The 21,862-nt window shown below is 45.1% G+C and overlaps 1 long non-coding RNA gene across 1 annotated transcript; it reads right to left on the bottom strand.

The window, feature by feature from the left end:
• Nucleotides 1–1,461: 1,461 nt before the first annotated feature.
• Nucleotides 1,462–11,234, bottom strand: LOC125785916 (uncharacterized). The gene is made up of 3 exons (XR_007428205.1): nt 8,656–11,234; nt 1,908–2,123; nt 1,462–1,777 (listed from the first exon to the last, which is right to left on the bottom strand). It is a non-coding gene; the product is annotated as an uncharacterized LOC125785916 (long non-coding RNA).
• Nucleotides 11,235–21,862: the final 10,628 nt, after the last annotated feature.

Raw genomic sequence — 21,862 nt, 5'->3', positions numbered from 1 at the left:
TTAAACATCCGTAACCGCCACAATTTTTGAGATACGAACACCAAATTCGGCAAGCTTATAGATCTTATCGAGATCTTTAAATTAATAGCAGGTTGCGAAGTGATACGACGTACGGTTTTCGTACAATTGTCGTACGAAGTTTTCCCATAGAAATGAATGGGGGGCCCAGAGTTCCATCTCACACACGAGCAGCTCTGCGCACGGAACCCCTTCTCTCCCCTGCTCCTCCAGTACTGTGAGTGTATGGAGGAGCTGCTGTATGGAGCAGCTATCAGTCAAAAGTTTGGACACCCCGGCACCCCAGCCAGTGTTTAGCAACCACCTATTAACTGCTTAGCAACCACCTGGAAAACGTCAGCAACTGCCTAGCAACCACTTAGCAACACCTTAGCAACCACCTGGAAAACGTTAGCAACTGCCTAGCAACCACTTAGTAACCACCTGGAATACATTAGCAACTTCCTAGCAACCATTTAGCAACCACTTTAGAAATTATAGCAACTGCCTAGCAACCAGTTAGCAACACCTTAGCAACCACCAGGAAAACGTTAGAAACTGCCTAGCAACAGCTTAGCAACCACTTTAGAAATGAAAGCAACTGCCTAGCAACCACTTAGCAACCACGTTAAAAACGATAGCAACTGCCTAGCAACCACTTAGCAACACCTTAACAGCCACTAGGAAAACGTTAGCAACTGCCTAGCAACCACTTAGCAAACACTAGCAACCACTTAGCAACACCTTAACAACCACTAGGAAAACATTAGCAACTGCTTAGCAACCACTTTAGAAATTATAGCAACTGCCTAGCAACCACTTAGCAAACACTAGCAACCACTTAGCAACACCTTAACAACCACTAGGAAAACATTAGCAACTGCTTAGCAACCACTTTAGAAATTATAGCAACTGCCTAGCAACCACTTAGCAACCACCTGGAATACGTTAGCAACTGCCTAGCAACCAGTTATCTACACCTTAGCAACCACCTGGAAAATGTTATCAACTGCATAGCAACCACTTAGCAACCACTTTAGAAATTATAGCAACTGCCTAGCAACCAGTTAGCAACACCTTAGCAACCACCAGGAAAATGTTAGGAACTGCCTAGCAACAGCTTAGCAACCACTTTAGAAATGAAAGCAACTGCCTAGCAACCACCTGGAAAGCGTTAGCAACTGCCTAGCAACCACTTAGCAACCACTTTAGAAATGATAGCAACTGCCTAGCAACCACTTAGCAACACCTTAGCAATCACCTGGAAAACATTAGCAACTGCCTAGCAACAGCTTAGCAACCACTTTAGAAATGACAGCAACTGCCTAGCAACCACTAAGTAACCACGTGGAATATGTTAGCAACTGCCTAGCAACCACTTTAGAAATGATAGAAACTGCCTATCAACCACTAAGCAACCATTTAGCAACCAAATGGAAAACGTTAGCAACTGCCTATCAACCACTTAGCAACCACCTAGCAACCACCTAGCAACACCTTAGCAACCACCCCAGATACCATAGCAACACGTTAGCAACCACCTAGCAATACCTTAGCAACCACCTAGCAACCACTTAGCAACCACCTAGCAACACCTTAGCAACAACCCCAGATACCATAGCAACACCTTAGCAACCACCTAGCAACACCTTAGCAACCACCTAGCAACCACCCCGGATACCATAGCAACACCTTAGCAACCACCTAGCAACACCTTAGCAACCACCCCAGATACCATAGCAACACCTTAGCAACCGCATAGCAACACCTTAGCAACCACCTAGCAACATCTTAGCAACCACCCCGGATACAATAGAAACATCTTAGCAACCACCTAGCAACCACCTAGAAACACCTTAGCAACCACCCCAGATACCATAGCAACACCTTAGCAACCACCTAGCAACCACCTAGCAACATCTTAGCAACCACCCCGGATACCATAGCAACACCTTAGCAACCACCTAGCAACCACCTAGAAACACCTTAGCAACCACCCCAGATACTATAGCAACACCTTAGCAACCGCATAGCAACACCTTAGCAACCACCTAGCAACATCTTAGCAACCACCCCGGATACCATAGCAACACCTTAGCAACCACCTAGCAACCACCTAGAAACACCTTAGCAACCACCCCAGATACCATAGCAACACCCTAGCAACCACCTAGCAACACCTTAGCAACCACCCCGGATACCATAGCAACACCCTAGCAACCACCTAGCAACATCTTAGCAACCACCCCAGATACCATAGCAACACCTTAGCAACATCCTAGCAACACCCTAGCAACCACCTAGCAACACCTTAGCAACTACCTGGTATATGTTAGCAACTGCCTAGCAACCAGTTAGCAACAGCTTAACAACCACCTGGAAAACATTAGCAACTGCCTAGCAACAGCTTAGCAACCATTTCAGAAATGATAGCAACCGCCTAGCAAGACATAGCAATCAAAAGTTTAACCAAAAGTTTTACGATTTCAGCATTTAAACAAACGTTTTTAGAAATCAGCGTTTAACCAAAGGTTTTTAGATTTCAGAGTTTAACCAAACGTTTTTTGATTTCAGCGTTTTTAGCATTTAGCGATTAGCCAAAGGTTAACAGCATATCAATGACTCTTCACACTCTTCAGACAGAAACAGCTTAGCAACCATTTTAACTTTTTAACGTTATTAGCGTTCTTTTCCAAGCCAACTTAAAGTTCGTTCACGAACTTTGCCTTTTCTAGTTATTATTAAGTTGGCTTGGAAAAGCCAACTTCTTGTTCTTCGTAATCTTCTTATTATTATTATTATTAAGTTGGCTTGGAAAAGCCAACTTCTTGTTCTTCGTAATCTTCTTATTATTATTATTATTATTATTCTTACGCCTTTTTTTCTGTACGCTACTCCTCCTAGAGCTTTCAACGTAGAATCACGAAACTTTCACGGATCGTAGGACCTATGCCAACTTAGCGTGCTTGTGCTTTTTGGAGCGATTTATCGTACGGTTTTCGTAAAAACTTCGTAAACGTACGCATTTTTTCCCCATAGGAATGAATGGGGCGAAATTTTAAACGTCCGTAACCGCCACAATTTTTGAGATACGAAGACCAAATTTGGCGAGCTTATAGATCTTACCGAGATCTTAAAATTAATAGGAGGTTGCGAAGTGATACGACGTACGGTTTTCGTACAATTTTCGTACGAAGTTTTCCCATAGAAATGAATGGGGGGCCCAGAGTTCCATCTCGCACACGAGCAGCTCTGCGCACGGAACCCCTTCTCTCCCCTGCTCCTCCAGTACTGTGAGTGTATGGAGGAGCTGCTGTATGGAGCAGCTATCAGTCAAAAGTTTGGACACCCCGGCACCCCAGCCACTCTCTCTTTCTCACTCTCCCTTTCGCTCTCTACTTCTCTAATTCTCACTCTCTTTCCCACTCTCTCTCTATTTCTATATTTCTCACTCTTTCTTTTGCTCTCTACTTCTCTACTTCTCACTCTCTCTTTTGCTCTCTACTTCTCTATTTCTCACTCTCTTTTGCTCTCTACTCCTCTATTTCTCACTCTCTTTCTCACTCTCTCTCTACGTCTCTATTTCTCACTCTCTCTCTACGTCTCTATTTCTCACTCTCTTTCTCACTCTCTCTCTACGTCTATTTCTCACTCTCTCTCTCTACTTCTATATTTCTCACTCTCTCTACTTCTATATTTCTCACTCTCTTTTTCACTCTCTCTCTACGTCTCTATTTCTCACTCTCTCTCTACTTCTCTATTTCTCACTCTCTCTACTTCTCTATTTCTCACTCTCTCTTTCTCACTCTCTCTCTACTTCTCTATTTCTCACTCTCTCTCTGCTTCTCTATTTCTCACTCTCTTTTGCTCTCTTCTTCTCTATTTCTCACTCTCTCTCTACTTCTCTATTTCTCACTCTCTCTACTTTTCTATGTCTCTTTCTTTCTACTTTTCTATTTCTCTATTTCTCTCTTACTCTTTATTTCTCGCTCTTCTCTCTACTTCTCTTTCACTCTACTTTTCTGTCTTGCTTTCTCTTTCTATCTATCTCTCTACTACATCCTCTTTCTTTCTCTACTTCTTTATTTCTCGATCTCTCTTTTTCCCTAATTCTCTTTCTCTCGCTCAATATTTCTCTCTACTTGTCACTCTTTTTCTCACATTCTCGGGTGTTCTTTCTCTACTTCTCACGCTGATTTTCTCTCTACTTCTCTATTTCAGGCTCTCCCTTTTTCTGTACTTCTACATTTAACACTCTTTCTTTTTATCTACTACTGCCTAGCAACCAGTTAGATACACCTTAGCAACCACCTGGAAAACATTAGCAACTGCCTAGCAACCACTTAGCAACCATGTGTAATACGTTAGCAACTGCCTAGCAACCAGATAGCAACACCTTAGCAACCACCTGGAAAACGTTAGCAACTGCTTAGCAACCACTTTAGAAATGGTAGCAACTGCCTAGCGACCAGTCAGATACACCTAGCAACACCTTAGCAACCACCCCAGATACCATAGCAACATCTTAGCAACACCTTAGCAACCACCACCGACACCATAGCAACACCTTAGCAACCGCCTAGCAACCGTCTAGCAACCACCTAGCAACACCTTAGCAACCACCCCGGATACCATAGCAACACCTTAGCAACCACCTAGCAACACCTTAGCAACCACCCTGGATACCATAGCAACACCTTAGCAACCACCTAGCAAAACCTTAGCAACCACCTAGCAACACCCTAGCAACCACCTAGCAACACCTTAGCAACCACCTTGCAACCACCTAGCAACACCTTAGCAACCACCCCGGATACCATAGCAACACCTTAGCAACCACCTAGCAACACCTTAGCAACCACCTAGCAACACCTTAGCAACCACCCTGGATACCATAGCAACACCTTAGCAACCACCTAGCAACACCTTAGCAACCACCTAGCAACACCCTAGCAACCACCTAGCAACCACCTAGCAACACCTTTGCAACCACCCTGGATACCATAGCAACACCTTAGCAACCACCTAGCAACACCCTAGCAACCACCTAGCAACCACCTAGCAACACCTTAGCAACCACCCTGGATACCATAGCAACACCTTAGCAACCACCTAGCAACACCTTAGCAACCACCCTGGATACCATAGCAACACCTTAGCAACCACTTAGCAACACCTTAGCAACCACCCCGGATACCATAGCAACACCTTAGCAACCACTTAGCAACACCATAGCAACCACCCCGGATACCATTGCAACACCTTAGCAACCACCTAGCAACACCTTAGCAACCACCTAGCAACACCTTAGCAACCACCTAGAAACTCCTTAGCAACCACCCAGGATACCATAGCAACACCTTAGCTACTGCCTAGCAACCACCTAGCAACACCTTAGCAACCACCCAGGATACCATAGCAACACCTTAGCAACCACCTAGCAACACCTTAGCAACCACCCTGGATACCATAGCAACACCTTAGCAACCACCTAGCAACACCTTAGCAACCACCCCGGATACCATAGCAACACCTTAGCAACCACCTAGCAACACCTTAGCAACCACCCTGGATACCATAGCAACCGCCTAGCAACACCCTAGCAACCACCTAGCAACACCTTAGCAACCACCCTGGATACCATAGCAACACCTTAGCAACCACCTAGCAACACCTTAGCAACCAACCCGGATACCATAGCAACACCTTAGCAACCACCCCGGATCCCATAGCAACACCTTAGCAACCACCTAGCAACCCTCTAGCAACCACCTAGCAACACCTTAGCAACCACCCCAGATACCATAGCAACACCTTAGCAACCACCTAGCAACACCTTAGCAACCACCCCAGATACCATAGCAACCAGTTAGCAACCACCTGGAAAATATTAGAAACTGCCTAATAACCACTTAAAAACCATTTGGAATACGTTAGGAATTGCCTAGCAACAAGTTAGCAACAGCTTAGCAACCACCTGGAATATGTTCGCAACTGCCTAGCAACCAATTAGCAAGCACTAAGCAACGATGTGGACTACATTAGCAACTGCCTAGCAACCACTTAGCAACACTTTACTTTATAAGATAATTATAAGCTTTTCACCATGTTAGCCAAAACTTTTTGGACTTCAACATTTAGCCGAAAGTCAACAGCATAGCAACCACTCTTCACACGCTTTAGACAGAAATATCTTAGCAACCATTTTAACTATTCAACGTTATTTAACTATTTAACGTACTTTTCCAAGCCAACTTAAAGTTCGTTATCGAACTTTCCTTTTCTAGTTATTATTATTATTCTTACGCCTTTTTTTCTGTACGCTACTCCTCCTAGAGCTTTCAACGTAGAATCACGAAACTTTCACGGATCGTAGGACCTATGCCAACTTAGCGTGCTTGTGCTTTTTGGAGCGATTTATCGTACGGTTTTCGTAAAAACTTCGTAAACGTACGCATTTTTTCCCCATAGGAATGAATGGGGCGAAATTTTAAACGTCCGTAACCGCCACAATTTTTGAGATACGAAGACCAAATTTGGCGAGCTTATAGATCTTACCGAGATCTTTAAATTAATAGCAGGTTGCGAAGCGATACGACGTACGGTTTTCGTACAATTTTCGTACGAAGTTTTCCCATAGAAATGAATGGGGGGCCCAGAGTTCCATCTCGCACACGAGCAGCTCTGCGCACGGAACCCCTTCTCTCCCCTGCTCCTCCAGTACTGTGAGTGTATGGAGGAGCTGCTGTATGGAGCAGCTATCAGTCAAAAGTTTGGACACCCCGGCACCCCAGCCAGGGCTTTGCAACCACTCTCTTTCTCACTCTCTCTTTCGCTCTCTACTTCTCTAATTCTCACTCTCTTTCCCACTCTCTCTCTATTTCTATATTTCTCACTCTTTCTTTTGCTCTCTACTTCTCTACTTCTCACTCTCTCTTTTGCTCTCTACTTCTCTATTTCTCACTCTCTTTTGCTCTCTACTCCTCTATTTCTCACTCTCTTTCTCACTCTCTCTCTACGTCTCTATTTCTCACTCTCTCTCTACGTCTCTATTTCTCACTCTCTTTCTCACTCTCTCTCTACGTCTATTTCTCACTCTATTTCTCACTCTCTCTCTACTTCTCTCTCACTCTCTCTTTCTCACTCTCTCTCTACGTCTCTATTTCTCACTCTCTCTCTCTACTTCTATATTTCTCACTCTCTCTACTTCTATATTTCTCACTCTCTTTTTCACTCTCTCTCTACGTCTCTATTTCTCACTCTCTCTCTACTTCTCTATTTCTCACTCTCTTTCTCACTCTCTCTCTACGTCTCTATTTCTCACTCTCTCTACTTCTCTATTTCTCACTCTCTCTTTCTCACTCTCTCTCTACTTCTCTATTTCTCACCCTCTCTTTCTCACTCTCTCTACTTTTCTATGTCTCTTTCTTTCTACTTTTCTATTTCTCTATTTCTCTCTTACTCTCTCTTTATTTCTCGCTCTTCTCTCTACTTCTCTTTCACTCTACTTTTCTGTCTTGCTTTCTCTTTCTATCTATCTCTCTACTACATCCTTTTTCTTTCTCTACTTCTTTATTTCTCGATCTCTCTTTTTCCCTAATTCTCTTTCTCTCGCTCAATATTTCTCTCTACTTGTCACTCTTTTTCTCACATTCTCGGGTGTTCTTTCTCTACTTCTCACGCTGATTTTCTCTCTACTTCTCTATTTCAGGCTCTCCCTTTTTCTGTACTTCTACATTTAACAATCTTTCTTTTTATCTACTACTGCCTAGGAACCAGTTAGATACACCTTAGCAACCACCTGGAAAACATTAGCAACTGCCTAGCAACCACTTAGCAACCATGTGTAATACGTTAGCAACTGCCTAGCAACCAGATAGCAACACCTTAGCAACCACCTGGAAAACGTTAGCAACTGCCTAGCAACTGCTTAGCAACCACTTTAGAAATGGTAGCAACTGCCTAGCGACCAGTTAGATACACCTAGCAACACCTTAGCAACCACCCCAGATACCATAGCAACATCTTAGCAACCACCTAGCAACACCTTAGCAACCACCCTAGACACCATAGCAACACCTTAGCAACCGCCTAACAACACCTTAGCAACCACCTTGCAACCACCTAGCAACACCTTAGCAACCACCCCGGATACCATAGCAACACCTTAGCAACCACCTAGCAACACCTTAGCAACCACCTTGCAACACCTTAGCAACCACCCTGGATACCATAGCAACACCTTAGCAACCACCTAGCAACACCCTAGCAACCACCTAGCAACCACCTAGCAACACCTTAGCAACCACCCTGGATACCATAGCAACACCTTAGCAACCACCTAGCAACACCTTAGCAACCACCTAGAAACACCTTAGCAACCACCTAGGATACCATAGCAACACCTTAGCAACCACCTAGCAACACCTTAGCAACCACCCTGGATACCATAGCAACACCTTAGCAACCACCTAGCAACACCTTAGCAACCACACCATAGCATCCACCCCGGATACCATAGCAACACTTAAGCAACCGCCTAGCAACCACCTAGCAACACCTTAGCAACCACCCCGGATACCATAGCAACACCTTAGCAACCACCTAGCAACACCTTAGCAACCACCTAGCAACACCTTAGCAACCACCTAGAAACACCTTAGCAACCACCTAGCAACACCTTAGCAACCACCCCGGATACCATAGCAACACCTTAGCAACCACCTAGCAACACCTTAGCAACCACCCTGGATACCATAGCAACACCTTAGCAACCACCTAGCAAAACCTTAGCAACCGCCTAGCAACACCTTAGCAACCACCTAGCAACACCTTAGCAACCACCCCGGATACCATAGCAACACCTTAGCAACCACCTAGCAACACCTTAGCAACCACCCTGGATACCATAGCAACACCTTAGCAACCACCTAGCAAAACCTTAGCAACCACCTAGCAACACCCTAGCAACCACCTAGCAACACCTTAGCAACCACCTTGCAACCACCTAGCAACACCTTAGCAACCACCCCGGATACCATAGCAACACCTTAGCAACCACCTAGCAACACCTTAGCAACCACCTAGCAATACCTTAGCAACCACCCTGGATACCAAATCAACACCTTAGCAACCACCTAGCAACACCCTAGCAACCACCTAGCAACCACCTAGCAACACCTTAGCAACCACCCTGGATACCATAGCAACACCTTAGCAACCACCTAGCAACACCTTAGCAACCACCCCGGATACCATAGCAACACCATAGCAACCACCTAGCAACACCTTAGCAACCACCTAGCAACACCTTAGCAACCACCCTGGATACCATAGCAACCGCCTAGCAACACCCTAGCAACCACCTAGCAACACCTTAGCAACCACCCTGGATACCATAGCAACACCTTAGCAACCACCTAGCAACACCTTAGCAACCAACCCGGATACCATAGCAACACCTTAGCAACCACCCCGGATCCCATAGCAACACCTTAGCAACCACCTAGCAACCCTCTAGCAACCACCTAGCAACACCTTAGCAACCACCCCAGATACCATAGCAACACCTTAGCAACCACCTAGCAACACCTTAGCAACCACCCCAGATACCATAGCAACCAGTTAGCAACCACCTGGAAAATATTAGAAACTGCCTAATAACCACTTAAAAACCATTTGGAATACGTTAGGAATTGCCTAGCAACAAGTTAGCAACAGCTTAGCAACCACCTGGAATATGTTCGCAACTGCCTAGCAACCAATTAGCAAGCACTAAGCAACGATGTGGACTACATTAGCAACTGCCTAGCATCTACCTAGCAACCACTTAGCAACACTTTACTTTATAAGATAATTATAAGCTTTTCACCATGTTAGCCAAAACTTTTTGGACTTCAACATTTAGCCGAAAGTCAACAGCATAGCAACCACTCTTCACACGCTTTAGACAGAAATATCTTAGCAACCATTTTAACTATTCAACGTTATTTAACTATTTAACGTACTTTTCCAAGCCAACTTAAAGTTCGTTATCGAACTTTCCTTTTCTAGTTATTATTAAGTTGGCTTGGAAAAGCCAACTTACTGTTCTTCGTAATCTTCTTCTTATTATTATTATTATTATTATTATTCCGCGCTCAAATTTCTATACGCATCTCCTCCTAGGGCTTTTGACGTAGAATCACGAAATTTTGCAGTATCGTAGGACCTATACCCGAATAGGTTGCTTGTGCTTTTTTAAGCGATACATCGTACGGTTTTCGTAAAAACTTCGTAAACGTACGCTTTTTTTTCCCATAGGAAATGAATGGGGGACAACTTTGAACGTTTGTGTAGGTAACAATTTTTGACATACAAAGACAAAAATCGGACGGTCTATAGAACTTACCGCGTTCTTTCCGAAAATTTTAACGTTTCGACGATACGTCGTACGGTTTTCGTACAAATGTCGTACGAAGTTTTCCCATTGAAATGAATGGGGGGCCCAGAGTTCCATCTCACACACGAGCAGCTCTGCGCACGGAACCCCTTCTCTCCCCTGCTCCTCCAGTACTGTGAGTATATGGAGGAGCTGCTGTATGGAGCAGTTATCAGTCAAAAGTTTGGACACCCCGGCACCCCAGCCAGGGCTTAGCAACCACCTAATAACTGCTTAGCAACCACCTTAGCAACCACCTGGAAAACCTTAGCAACTGCCTAGCAACCACTTAGCAACACCTTAGCAACCACCTGGAAAACGTTAGCAACTGCCTAGCAACCACTTAGCAACTGCCTAGCAACCACTTAGCAACTGCCTAGCAACCACTTGGAAAACGTTAGCAACTGCCTAGCAACCACTTAGCAACTGCCTAGCAACCACCTGGAAAACGTTAGCAACTGCCTAGCAACCACTTAGCAACCACCGGGAAAACGTTAGCAACTGCCTAGCAACCACTTAGCAACTGCCTAGCAACCACTTGGAAAACGTTAGCAACTGCCTAGCAACCACTTAGCAACTGCCTAGCAACCACCTGGAAAACGTTAGCAACTGCCTAGCAACCACTTAGCAACCACCTGGAAAACGTTAGCAACTGCCTAGCAACCACTGAGCAACCACCTGGAAAACATTAGCAACTGCCTAGCAACCACTTAGCAACTGCCTAGCAACCACCTGGAAAACGTTAGCAACTGCCTAGCAACCACTTAGCAACCACCTGGAAAACGTTAGCAACTGCCTAGCAACCACTTAGCAACTGCCTAGCAACCACTTGGAAAACGTTAGCAACTGCCTAGCAACCACTTAGCAACTGCCTAGCAACCACCTGGAAAACGTTAGCAACTGCCTAGCAACCACTTAGCAACCACCTGGAAAACATTAGCAACTGCCTAGCAACCACTTAGCAACTGCCTAGCAACCACTTGGAAAACGTTAGCAACTGCCTAGCAACCACTTAGCAACTGCCTAACAACCACCTGGAATACGTTAGCAACTGCCTAGCAACCACTTAGCAACCACCTGGAAAACGTTAGCAACTGCCTAGCAACCACTGAGCAACCACCTGGAAAACGTTAGCAACTGCCTAGCAACCACTTAGCAACTGCCTAGCAACCACCTGGAATACGTTAGCAACTGCCTAGCAACCACTTAGCAACCACCTGGAAAACGTTAGCAACTGCCTAGCAACAACTTAGCAACTGCCTAGCAACCACCTGGAAAATGTTAGCAACTGCCTAGCAACCACTTAGCAACCACCTGGAAAACGTTAGCAACTGCCTAGCAACCACTTAGCAACTGCCTAGCAACCACTTGGAAAACGTTAGCAACTGCCTAGCAACCACTTAGCAACCACCTGGAAAACGTTAGCAACTGCCTAGCAACCACTTAGCAACTGCCTAGCAACCACTTGGAAAACGTTAGCAACTGCCTAGCAACCACTTAGCAACTGCCTAGCAACCACCTGGAATACGTTAGCAATTGCCTAGCAACCACCTGGAAAACGTTAGCAACTGCCTAGCAACCACTGAGCAACCACCTGGAAAACGTTAGCAACTGCCTAGCAACCACTTAGCAACTGCCTAGAAACCACCTGGAATACGTTAGCAACTGCCTAGCAACCACTTAGCAACCACCTGGAAAACGTTAGCAACTGCCTAGCAACAACTTAGCAACTGCCTAGCAACCACCTGGAAAACGTTAGCAACTGCCTAGCAACCACTTAGCAACCACCTGGAAAACGTTAGCAACTGCCTAGCAACCACTTAGCAACTGCCTAGCAACCACTTGGAAAACGTTAGCAACTGCCTAGCAACCACTTAGCAACTGCCTAGCAACCACCTGGAAAACGTTAGCAACTGCATAGCAACCACTTAGCAACCACCTGGGAAACGTTAGCAACTGCCTAGCAACCACTCAGCAACACCTTAGCAACCACCCCGGATACCATAGCAACACCTTAGCAACCACCTAGCAACAAGTTATCAACCACCTAGCAACCACCTAGCAACATCTTAGCAACCACCCCGCATACCATAGCAACACCCTAGCAACAACCTAGCAACCACCTAGCAACACCTTAGCAACCACCTGTAATATGTTAGCAACTGCCTAGCAACCAGTTAGCAACAGCTTAGCAACCACCTGGAAAACATTAGCAACTGCCTAGCAACAGCTTAGCAACCACTTCTGAAATGATAGCAACTGCCTAGCATCAAATTGGCAGTCAAAAGATTAACCAAAAGTTTTACGATTTCAGCATTTAAACAAACGTTTTTAGATTTCAGCGTTTAACTAAACGTCTTTAGATTTCAGCGTTTAACCAAACGTTTTTAGATTTCAGCGTTTAACCAAACGTTTTTAGATTTCAGCGTTTAACCAAACGTTTTTAGATTTCAGCGTTTAACCAAACATTTTTAGATTTCGGCGTTTTTGGCATTTAGCGTTTAGCCAAAAGTTAACAGCATATCCACGACTCTTCACACTCTTCAGACAGAAACAGCTTAGCAACCATTTTAACTTTTTAACGTTATTAGCATTCTTTTCCAAGCCAACTTAAAGTTCGTTCACGAACTTTGCCTTTTCTAGTTATTATTATTATTCCGCGCTCAAATTTCTATACGCATCTCCTCCTAGGGCTTTTGACGTAGAATCACGAAATTTTGCAGTATCGTAGGACCTATACCCGAATAGGTTGCTTGTGCTTTTTTAAGCGATACATCGTACGGTTTTCGTAAAAACTTCGTAAACGTACGCTTTTTTTTCCCATAGGAAATGAATGGGGGACAACTTTGAACGTTTGTGTAGGTAACAATTTTTGACATACAAAGACAAAAATCGGACGGTCTATAGAACTTACCGCGTTCTTTCCGAAAATTTTAACGTTTCGACGATACGTCGTACGGTTTTCGTACAAATGTCGTACGAAGTTTTCCCATAGAAATGAATGGGGGGCCCAGAGTTCCATCTCACACACGAGCAGCTCTGCGCACGGAACCCCTTCTCTCCCCTGCTCCTCCAGTACTGTGAGTGTATGGAGGAGCTGCTGTATGGAGCAGTTATCAGTCAAAAGTTTGGACACCCCGGCACCACAGCCAGGGCTTAGCAACCACCTAATAACTGCTTAGCAACCACCTTAGCAACCACCTGGAAAACCTTAGCAACTGCCTAGCAACCACTTAGCAACACCTTAGCAACCACCTGGAAAACGTTAGCAACTGCCTAGCAACCACTTAGCAACTGCCTAGCAACCACTTGGAAAACGTTAGCAACTGCCTAGCAACCACTTAGCAACTGCCTAGCAACCACCTGGAAAACGTTAGCAACTGCCTAGCAACCACTTAGCAACCACCGGGAAAACGTTAGCAACTGCCTAGCAACCACTTAGCAACTGCCTAGCAACCACTTGGAAAACGTTAGCAACTGCCTAGCAACCACTTAGCAAATGCCTAGCAACCACCTGGAAAACGTTAGCAACTACCTAGCAACCACTTAGCAACCACCTGGAAAACGTTAGCAACTGCCTAGCAACCACTGAGCAACCACCTGGAAAACATTAGCAACTGCCTAGCAACCACTTAGCAACTGCCTAGCAACCACCTGGAAAACGTTAGCAACTGCCTAGCAACCACTTAGCAACCACCTGGAAAACGTTAGCAACTGCCTAGCAACCACTTAGCAACTGCCTAGCAACCACTTGGAAAACGTTAGCAACTGCCTAGCAACCACTTAGCAACTGCCTAGCAACCACCTGGAAAACGTTAGCAACTGCCTAGCAACCACTTAGCAACCACCTGGAAAACGTTAGCAACTGCCTAGCAACCACTTAGCAACTGCCTAGCAACCACTTGGAAAACGTTAGCAACTGCCTAGCAACCACTTAGCAACTGCCTAGCAACCACCTGGAATACGTTAGCAACTGCCTAGCAACCACTTAGCAACCACCTGGAAATCGTTAGCAACTGCCTAGCAACCACTGAGCAACCACCTGGAAAACGTTAGCAACTGCCTAGCAACCACTTAGCAACTGCCTAGCAACCACCTGGAATACGTTAGCAACTGCCTAGCAACCACTTAGCAACCACCTGGAAAACGTTAGCAACTGCCTAGCAACAACTTAGCAACTGCCTAGCAACCACCTGGAAAATGTTAGCAACTGCCTAGCAACCACTTAGCAACCACCTGGAAAACGTTAGCAACTGCCTAGCAACCACTTAGCAACTGCCTAGCAACCACCTGGAAAACGTTAGCAACTGCCTAGCAACCACTTAGCAACCACCTGGAAAACGTTAGCAACTGCCTAGCAACCACTTAGCAACTGCCTAGCAACCACTTGGAAAACGTTAGCAACTGCCTAGCAACCACTTAGCAACTGCCTAGCAACCACCTGGAAAACGTTAGCAACTGCCTAGCAACCACTTAGCAACCACCTGGAAAACGTTAGCAACTGCCTAGCAACCACTTAGCAACTGCCTAGCAACCACTTGGAAAACGTTAGCAACTGCCTAGCAACCACTTAGCAACTGCCTAGCAACCACCTGGAATACGTTAGCAACTGCCTAGCAACCACTTAGCAACCACCTGGAAATCGTTAGCAACTGCCTAGCAACCACTGAGCAACCACCTGGAAAACGTTAGCAACTGCCTAGCAACCACTTAGCAACTGCCTAGCAACCACCTGGAATACGTTAGCAACTGCCTAGCAACCACTTAGCAACCACCTGGAAAACGTTAGCAACTGCCTAGCAACAACTTAGCAACTGCCTAGCAACCACCTGGAAAATGTTAGCAACTGCCTAGCAACCACTTAGCAACCACCTGGAAAACGTTAGCAACTGCCTAGCAACCACTTAGCAACTGCCTAGCAACCACTTGGAAAACGTTAGCAACTGCCTAGCAACCACTTAGCAACCACCTGGAAAACGTTAGCAACTGCCTAGCAACCACTTAGCAACTGCCTAGCAACCACTTGGAAAACGTTAGCAACTGCCTAGCAACCACTTAGCAACTGCCTAGCAACCACCTGGAATACGTTAGCAATTGCCTAGCAACCACTTAGCAACCACCTGGAAAACGTTAGCAACTGCCTAGCAACCACTGAGCAACCACCTGGAAAACGTTAGCAACTGCCTAGCAACCACTTAGCAACTGCCTAGCAACCACCTGGAATACGTTAGCAACTGCCTAGCAACCACTTAGCAACCACCTGGAAAACGTTAGCAACTGCCTAGCAACAACTTAGCAACTGCCTAGCAACCACCTGGAAAACGTTAGCAACTGCCTAGCAACCACTTAGCAACCACCTGGAAAACGTTAGCAACTGCCTAGCAACCACTTGGCAACTGCCTAGCAACCACTTGGAAAACGTTAGCAACTGCCTAGCAACCACTTAGCAACTGCCTAGCAACCACCTGGAAAACGTTAGCAACTGCATAGCAACCACTTAGCAACCACCTGGGAAACGTTAGCAACTGCCTAGCAACCACTCAGCAACACCTTAACAACCACTAGGAAAACGTTAGCAACTGCCTAGCAACCACTTAGCAACCACTTTAGAAATGATAGCAACTGCCTAGCAACCACCTAGCAACACCTTAGCAACCACCCCGGATACCATAGCAACACCTTAGCAACCACCTAGCAACAAGTTATCAACCACCTAGCAACCACCTAGCAACATCTTAGCAACCACCCCGCATACCATAGCAACACCCTAGCAACAACCTAGCAACCACCTAGCAACACCTTAGCAACCACCTGTAATATGTTAGCAACTGCCTAGCAACCAGTTAGCAACAGCTTAGCAACCACCTGGAAAACATTAGCAACTGCCTAGCAACAGCTTAGCAACCACTTCTGAAATGATAGCAACTGCCTAGCATCAAATTGGCAATCAAAAGATTAACCAAAAGTTTTACGATTTCAGCATTTAAACAAACGTTTTTAGATTTCAGCGTTTAACTAAACGTCTTTAGATTTCAGCGTTTAACCAAACGTTTTTAGATTTCAGCGTTTAACCAAACGTTTTTAGATTTCAGCGTTTAACCAAACGTTTTTAGATTTCAGCGTTTAACCAAACATTTTTAGATTTCGGCGTTTTTGTTATTTAGCGTTTAGCCAAAAGTTAACAGCATATCCACAACTCTTCACACTCTTCAGACAGAAACAGCTTAGCAACCATTTTAACTTTTTAACGTTATTAGTGTTCTTTTCCAAGCCAACTTAAAGTTCGTTCACGAACTTTGCCTTTTCTAGTTATTATTATTATTATTATTATTCCGCGCTCAAATTTCTATACGCATCTCCTCCTAGGGCTTTTGACGTAGAATCACGAAATTTTGCAGTATCGTAGGACCTATACCCGATTAGGTTGCTTGTGCTTTTTTAAGCGATACATCGTACGGTTTTCGTAAAAACTTCGTAAACGTACGCTTTTTTTTCCCATAGGAAATGAATGGGGGACAACTTTGAACGTTTGTGTAGGTAACAATTTTTGACATACAAAGACAAAAATCGGACGGTCTATAGAACTTACCGCGTTCTTTCCGAAAATTTTAACGTTTCGACGATACGTCGTACGGTTTTCGTACAAATGTCGTCCGAAGTTTTCCCATAGAAATGAATGGGGGGCCCAGAGTTCTATCTCACACACGAGCAGCTCTGCGCACGGAACCCCTTCTCTCCCCTGCTCCTCCAGTACTGTGAGTGTATGGAGGAGCTGCTGTATGGAGCAGCTATCAGTCAAAAGTTTGGACACCCCGGCACCCCAGCCAGGGCTTAGCAACCACCTAATAACTGCTTAGCAACCACCTTAGCAACCACCTGGAAAACGTTAGCAACTGCCTAGCAACCACTTAGCAACACCTTAGCAACCACCTGGAAAACGTTAGCAACTGCCTAGCAACCACTTAGCAACTGCCTAGCAACCACTTGGAAAACGTTAGCAACTGCCTAGCAACCACCTGGAATACGTTAGCAACTGCCTAGCAACCACTTAGCAACCACCTGGAAAACGTTAGCAACTGCCTAGCAACCACTGAGCAACCACCTGGAAAACGTTAGCAACTGCCTAGCAACCACTTAGCAACTGCCTAGCAACCACCTGGAATACGTTAGCAACTGCCTAGCAACCACTTAGCAACCACCTGGAAAACATTAGCAACTGCCTAGCAACAACTTAGCAACTGCCTAGCAACCACCTGGAAAATGTTAGCAACTGCCTAGCAACCACTTAGCAACCACCTGGAAAACGTTAGCAACTGCCTAGCAACCACTTAGCAACTGCCTAGCAACCACTTGGAAAACGTTAGCAACTGCCTAGCAACCACTTAGCAACTGCCTAGCAACCACCTGGAAAACGTTAGCAACTGCCTAGCAACCACTTAGCAACCACCTGGAAAACGTTAGCAACTGCCTAGCAACCACTTAGCAACTGCCTAACAACCACTTGGAAAACGTTAGCAACTGCCTAGCAACCACTTAGCAACTGCCTAGCAACCACCTGGAATAGGTTAGCAACTGCCTAGCAACCACTTAGCAACCACCTGGAAAACGTTAGCAACTGCCTAGCAACCACTGAGCAACCACCTGGAAAACGTTAGCAACTGCCTAGCAACCACTTAGCAACTGCCTAACAACCACCTGGAAAACGTTAGCAACTGCCTAGCAACCACTTAGCAACCACCTGGAAAACGTTAGCAACTGCCTAGCAACCACTTAGCAACTGCCTAGCAACCACTTGGAAAACGTTAGCAACTGCCTAGCAACCACTTAGCAACTGCCTAGCAACCACCTGGAAAACGTTAGCAACTGCCAAGCAACCACTTAGCAACCACCTGGAAAACGTTAGCAACTGCCTAGCAACCACTTAGCAGCTGCCTAGCAACCACCTGGAATATGTTAGCAACTACCTAGCAACCACTTAGCAACCACTAGGAAAACGTTAGCAACTGCCTAGCAACCACTTAGCAACCACTTTAGAAATGATAACAACTGCCTAGCAACCAGTTAGCAACCACTTAGCAACCACTTGGAAAACGTTAGCAACTGCCTAGCAACCACTTAGCAACTGCCTAGCAACCACTTAGCAACTGCCTAGCAACCACCTGGAAAACGTTAGCAACTGCCTAGCAACCACTTAGCAACCACCTGGAAAACGTTAGCAACTGCCTAGCAACCACTTAGCAGCTGCCTAGCAACCACCTGGAATATGTTAGCAACTACCTAGCAACCACTTAGCAACCACCTGGAAAATGTTAGCAACTGCCTAGCAACCACTTAGCAACTGCCTAGCAACCACTTGGAAAACGTTAGCAACTGCCTAGCAACCACTTAGCAACTGCCTAGCAACACCTTAGCAACCACCCTGGATACCATAGCAACACCTTAGCAACCACCCTGGATACCATAGCAACACCTTAGCAACCACCTAGCAACTCCTTAGCAACCACCCTGGATACCATAGCAACACCTTAGCAACCACCTAGCAACACCTCAGCAACCACCCCAGATACTATAGCAACACCTTAGCAACCACCTGGAAAGTGTTTAGATTTCAGCATGTAACCAAAAGGTTTAGATTTCAGCACTTAACCAAAATTTTTTAGATTTCAACATTTAACCAAAAGTTTTTAGATTTCAGCATTTAACCAAAAGTTTCGAGATTTCAACATGAAAACAAACGTTTTAAGATTTCAGCGTTTAACCAAAAGTTTTTAGATTTCAGCTGTTAAACAAACGTTTTAAGATTTCAGTGTTTAACCAAAAGTTTTTGGATTTCAGCATCTTACAAAACATTTCTAGATGTAAGCAATTAACCAAAGGTTTTTAGATTTCAGCGTTTAACCAAATGTTTTTAGATTTAAGCATTTAACCAAACGTTTTTAGATTACAGCGTTTTTGGTATTTAGCTTTTAGCCAAAAGTTAACAGCATAGCAACGACTCTTCACACTCTTCAGACAGAAACAGCTTTTTAAGTTTCTGTCAACCATTTTAACTTTTCAACGTTATTAGCGCTCTTTTCCAAGCCAACTTAAAGTTCGTTCACGAACTTTGCCTTTTCTAGTTAAGTTGGCTTGGAAAAGCCAACTTATTGTTCTTCGTAATCTTCTTATTAAGTTGGCTTGGAAAAGCCAACTTATTGTTCTTCGTAATCTTCTTATTATTAAGTTGGCTTTGGAAAAGCCAACTTATTGTTCTTCGTTTTCTTCTTATTATTAAGTTGGCTTGGAAAAGCCAACTTATTGTTCTTCGTAATCTTCTTCTTATTAAGTTGGCTTGGAAAAGCCAACTTACTGTTCTTCGTAATCTTATTATTATTATTATTATTATTCCGCGCTCAAAATTTAATCACTATCTCCTCCTAGGGCTTTTGACGTAGAACCACGAAATTTTGCAGTATCGTAGGACCTATACCCGAATAGGTTGCTTGTGCTTTTTTAAGCGATACATCGTACGGTTTTCGTAAAAACTTCGTAAACGTACGCTTTTTTTTCCCATAGGAAATGAATGGGGGACAACTTTGAACGACTGTGTAGGTAACAATTTTTGACATACAAAGACAAAAATCGGACGGTCTATAGAACTTACCGCGTTCTTTCCGAAAATTTTAACGTTTCGACGATACGTCGTACGGTTTTCGTACAAATCTCGTACGAAGTTTTCCCATAGAAATGAATGGGGGGCCCAGAGTTCCATCTCACACACGAGCAGCTCTGCGCACGGAACCCCTTCTCTCCCCTGCTCCTCCAGTACTGTGAGTGTATGGAGGAGCTGCTGTATGGAGCAGCTATCAGTCAAAAGTTTGGACACCCCGGCACCCCAGCCAGGGCTTAGCAACCACCTAATAACTGCTTAGCAACCACCTTAGCAACCACCTGGAAAACGTTAGCAACTGCCTAGCAACCACTTAGCAACACCTTAGCAACCACCTGGAAAACGTTAGCAACTGCCTAGCAACCACTGAGCAACCACCTGGAAAACGTTAGCAACTGCCTAGCAACCACTTAGCAACTGCCTAGCAACCACCTGGAATACGTTAGCAACTGCCTAGCAACCACTTAGCAACCACCTGGAAAACGTTAGCAACTGCCTAGCAACAACTTAGCAACTGCCTAGCAACCACCTGGAAAATGTTAGCAACTGCCTAGCAACCACTTAGCAACCACCTGGAAAACGTTAGCAACTGCCTAGCAACCACTTAGCAACTGCCTAGCAACCACTTGGAAAACGTTAGCAACTGCCTAGCAACCGCTTAGCAACTGCCTAGCAACCACTTGGAAAACGTTAGCAACTGCCTAGCAACCACTTAGCAACCACCTGGAAAACGTTAGCAACTGCCTAGCAACCACTTAGCAACTGCCTAGCAACCACTTGGAAAACGTTAGCAACTGCCTAGCAACCACTTAGCAACTGCCTAGCAACCACCTGGAATACGTTAGCAACTGCCTAGCAACCACTTAGCAACCACCTGGAAAACGTTAGCAACTGCCTAGCAACCACTGAGCAACCACCTGGAAAACGTTAGCAACTGCCTAGCAACCACTTAGCAACTACCTAGCAACCACCTGGAATACGTTAGCAACTGCCTAGCAACCACTTACCAACCACCTGGAAAACGTTAGCAACTGCCTAGCAACAACTTAGCAACGGCCTAGCAACCACCTGGAAAACGTTAGCAACTGCCTAGCAACCACTTAGCAACCACCTGGAAAACGTTAGCAACTGCCTAGCAACCACTTAGCAACTGCCTAGCAACCACCTGGAAAACGTTAGCAACTGCCTAGCAACCACTTAGCAGCTGCCTAGCAACCACCTGGAATATGTTAGCAACTACCTAGCAACCACTTAGCAACCACCTGGAAAATGTTAGCAACTGCCTAGCAACCACTTAGCAACTGCCTAGCAACCACTTGGAAAACGTTAGCAACTGCCTAGCAACCACTTAGCAACTGCCTAGCAACCACCTGGAAAACGTTAGCAACTGCCTAGCAACCACTTAGCAACCACCTGGAAAACGTTAGCAACTGCCTAGCAACCACTTAGCAACCACTTTAGAAACGAAAGCAACTGCCTAGCAACCACTTAGCAACACCTTAACAACCATTGGGAAAACGTTAGCAACTGCCTAGCAACCACTTTAGAAATGATAGCAACTGCCTAGCAACCACTTAGCAACACCTTAACAACCACTAGGAAAACGATAGCAACTGCCTAGCAACCACTTAGCAACCACTTTAGAAATGATAGCAACTGCCTAGCAACCACTTAGCAACACCTTAACAACCACTAGGAAAACGATAGCAACTGCCTAGCAACCACTTAGCAACCACTTTAGAAATGATAGCAACAACCTAGCAACACCCTAGCAACCACCTAGCAACACCTTAGCA

Source organism: Astyanax mexicanus, chromosome 21 (assembly GCF_023375975.1).
Source record: "Astyanax mexicanus isolate ESR-SI-001 chromosome 21, AstMex3_surface, whole genome shotgun sequence".
Lineage (NCBI taxonomy): Eukaryota > Metazoa > Chordata > Actinopteri > Characiformes > Acestrorhamphidae > Astyanax > Astyanax mexicanus.
This window is presented reverse-complemented; position numbering and strand designations above follow the sequence as displayed.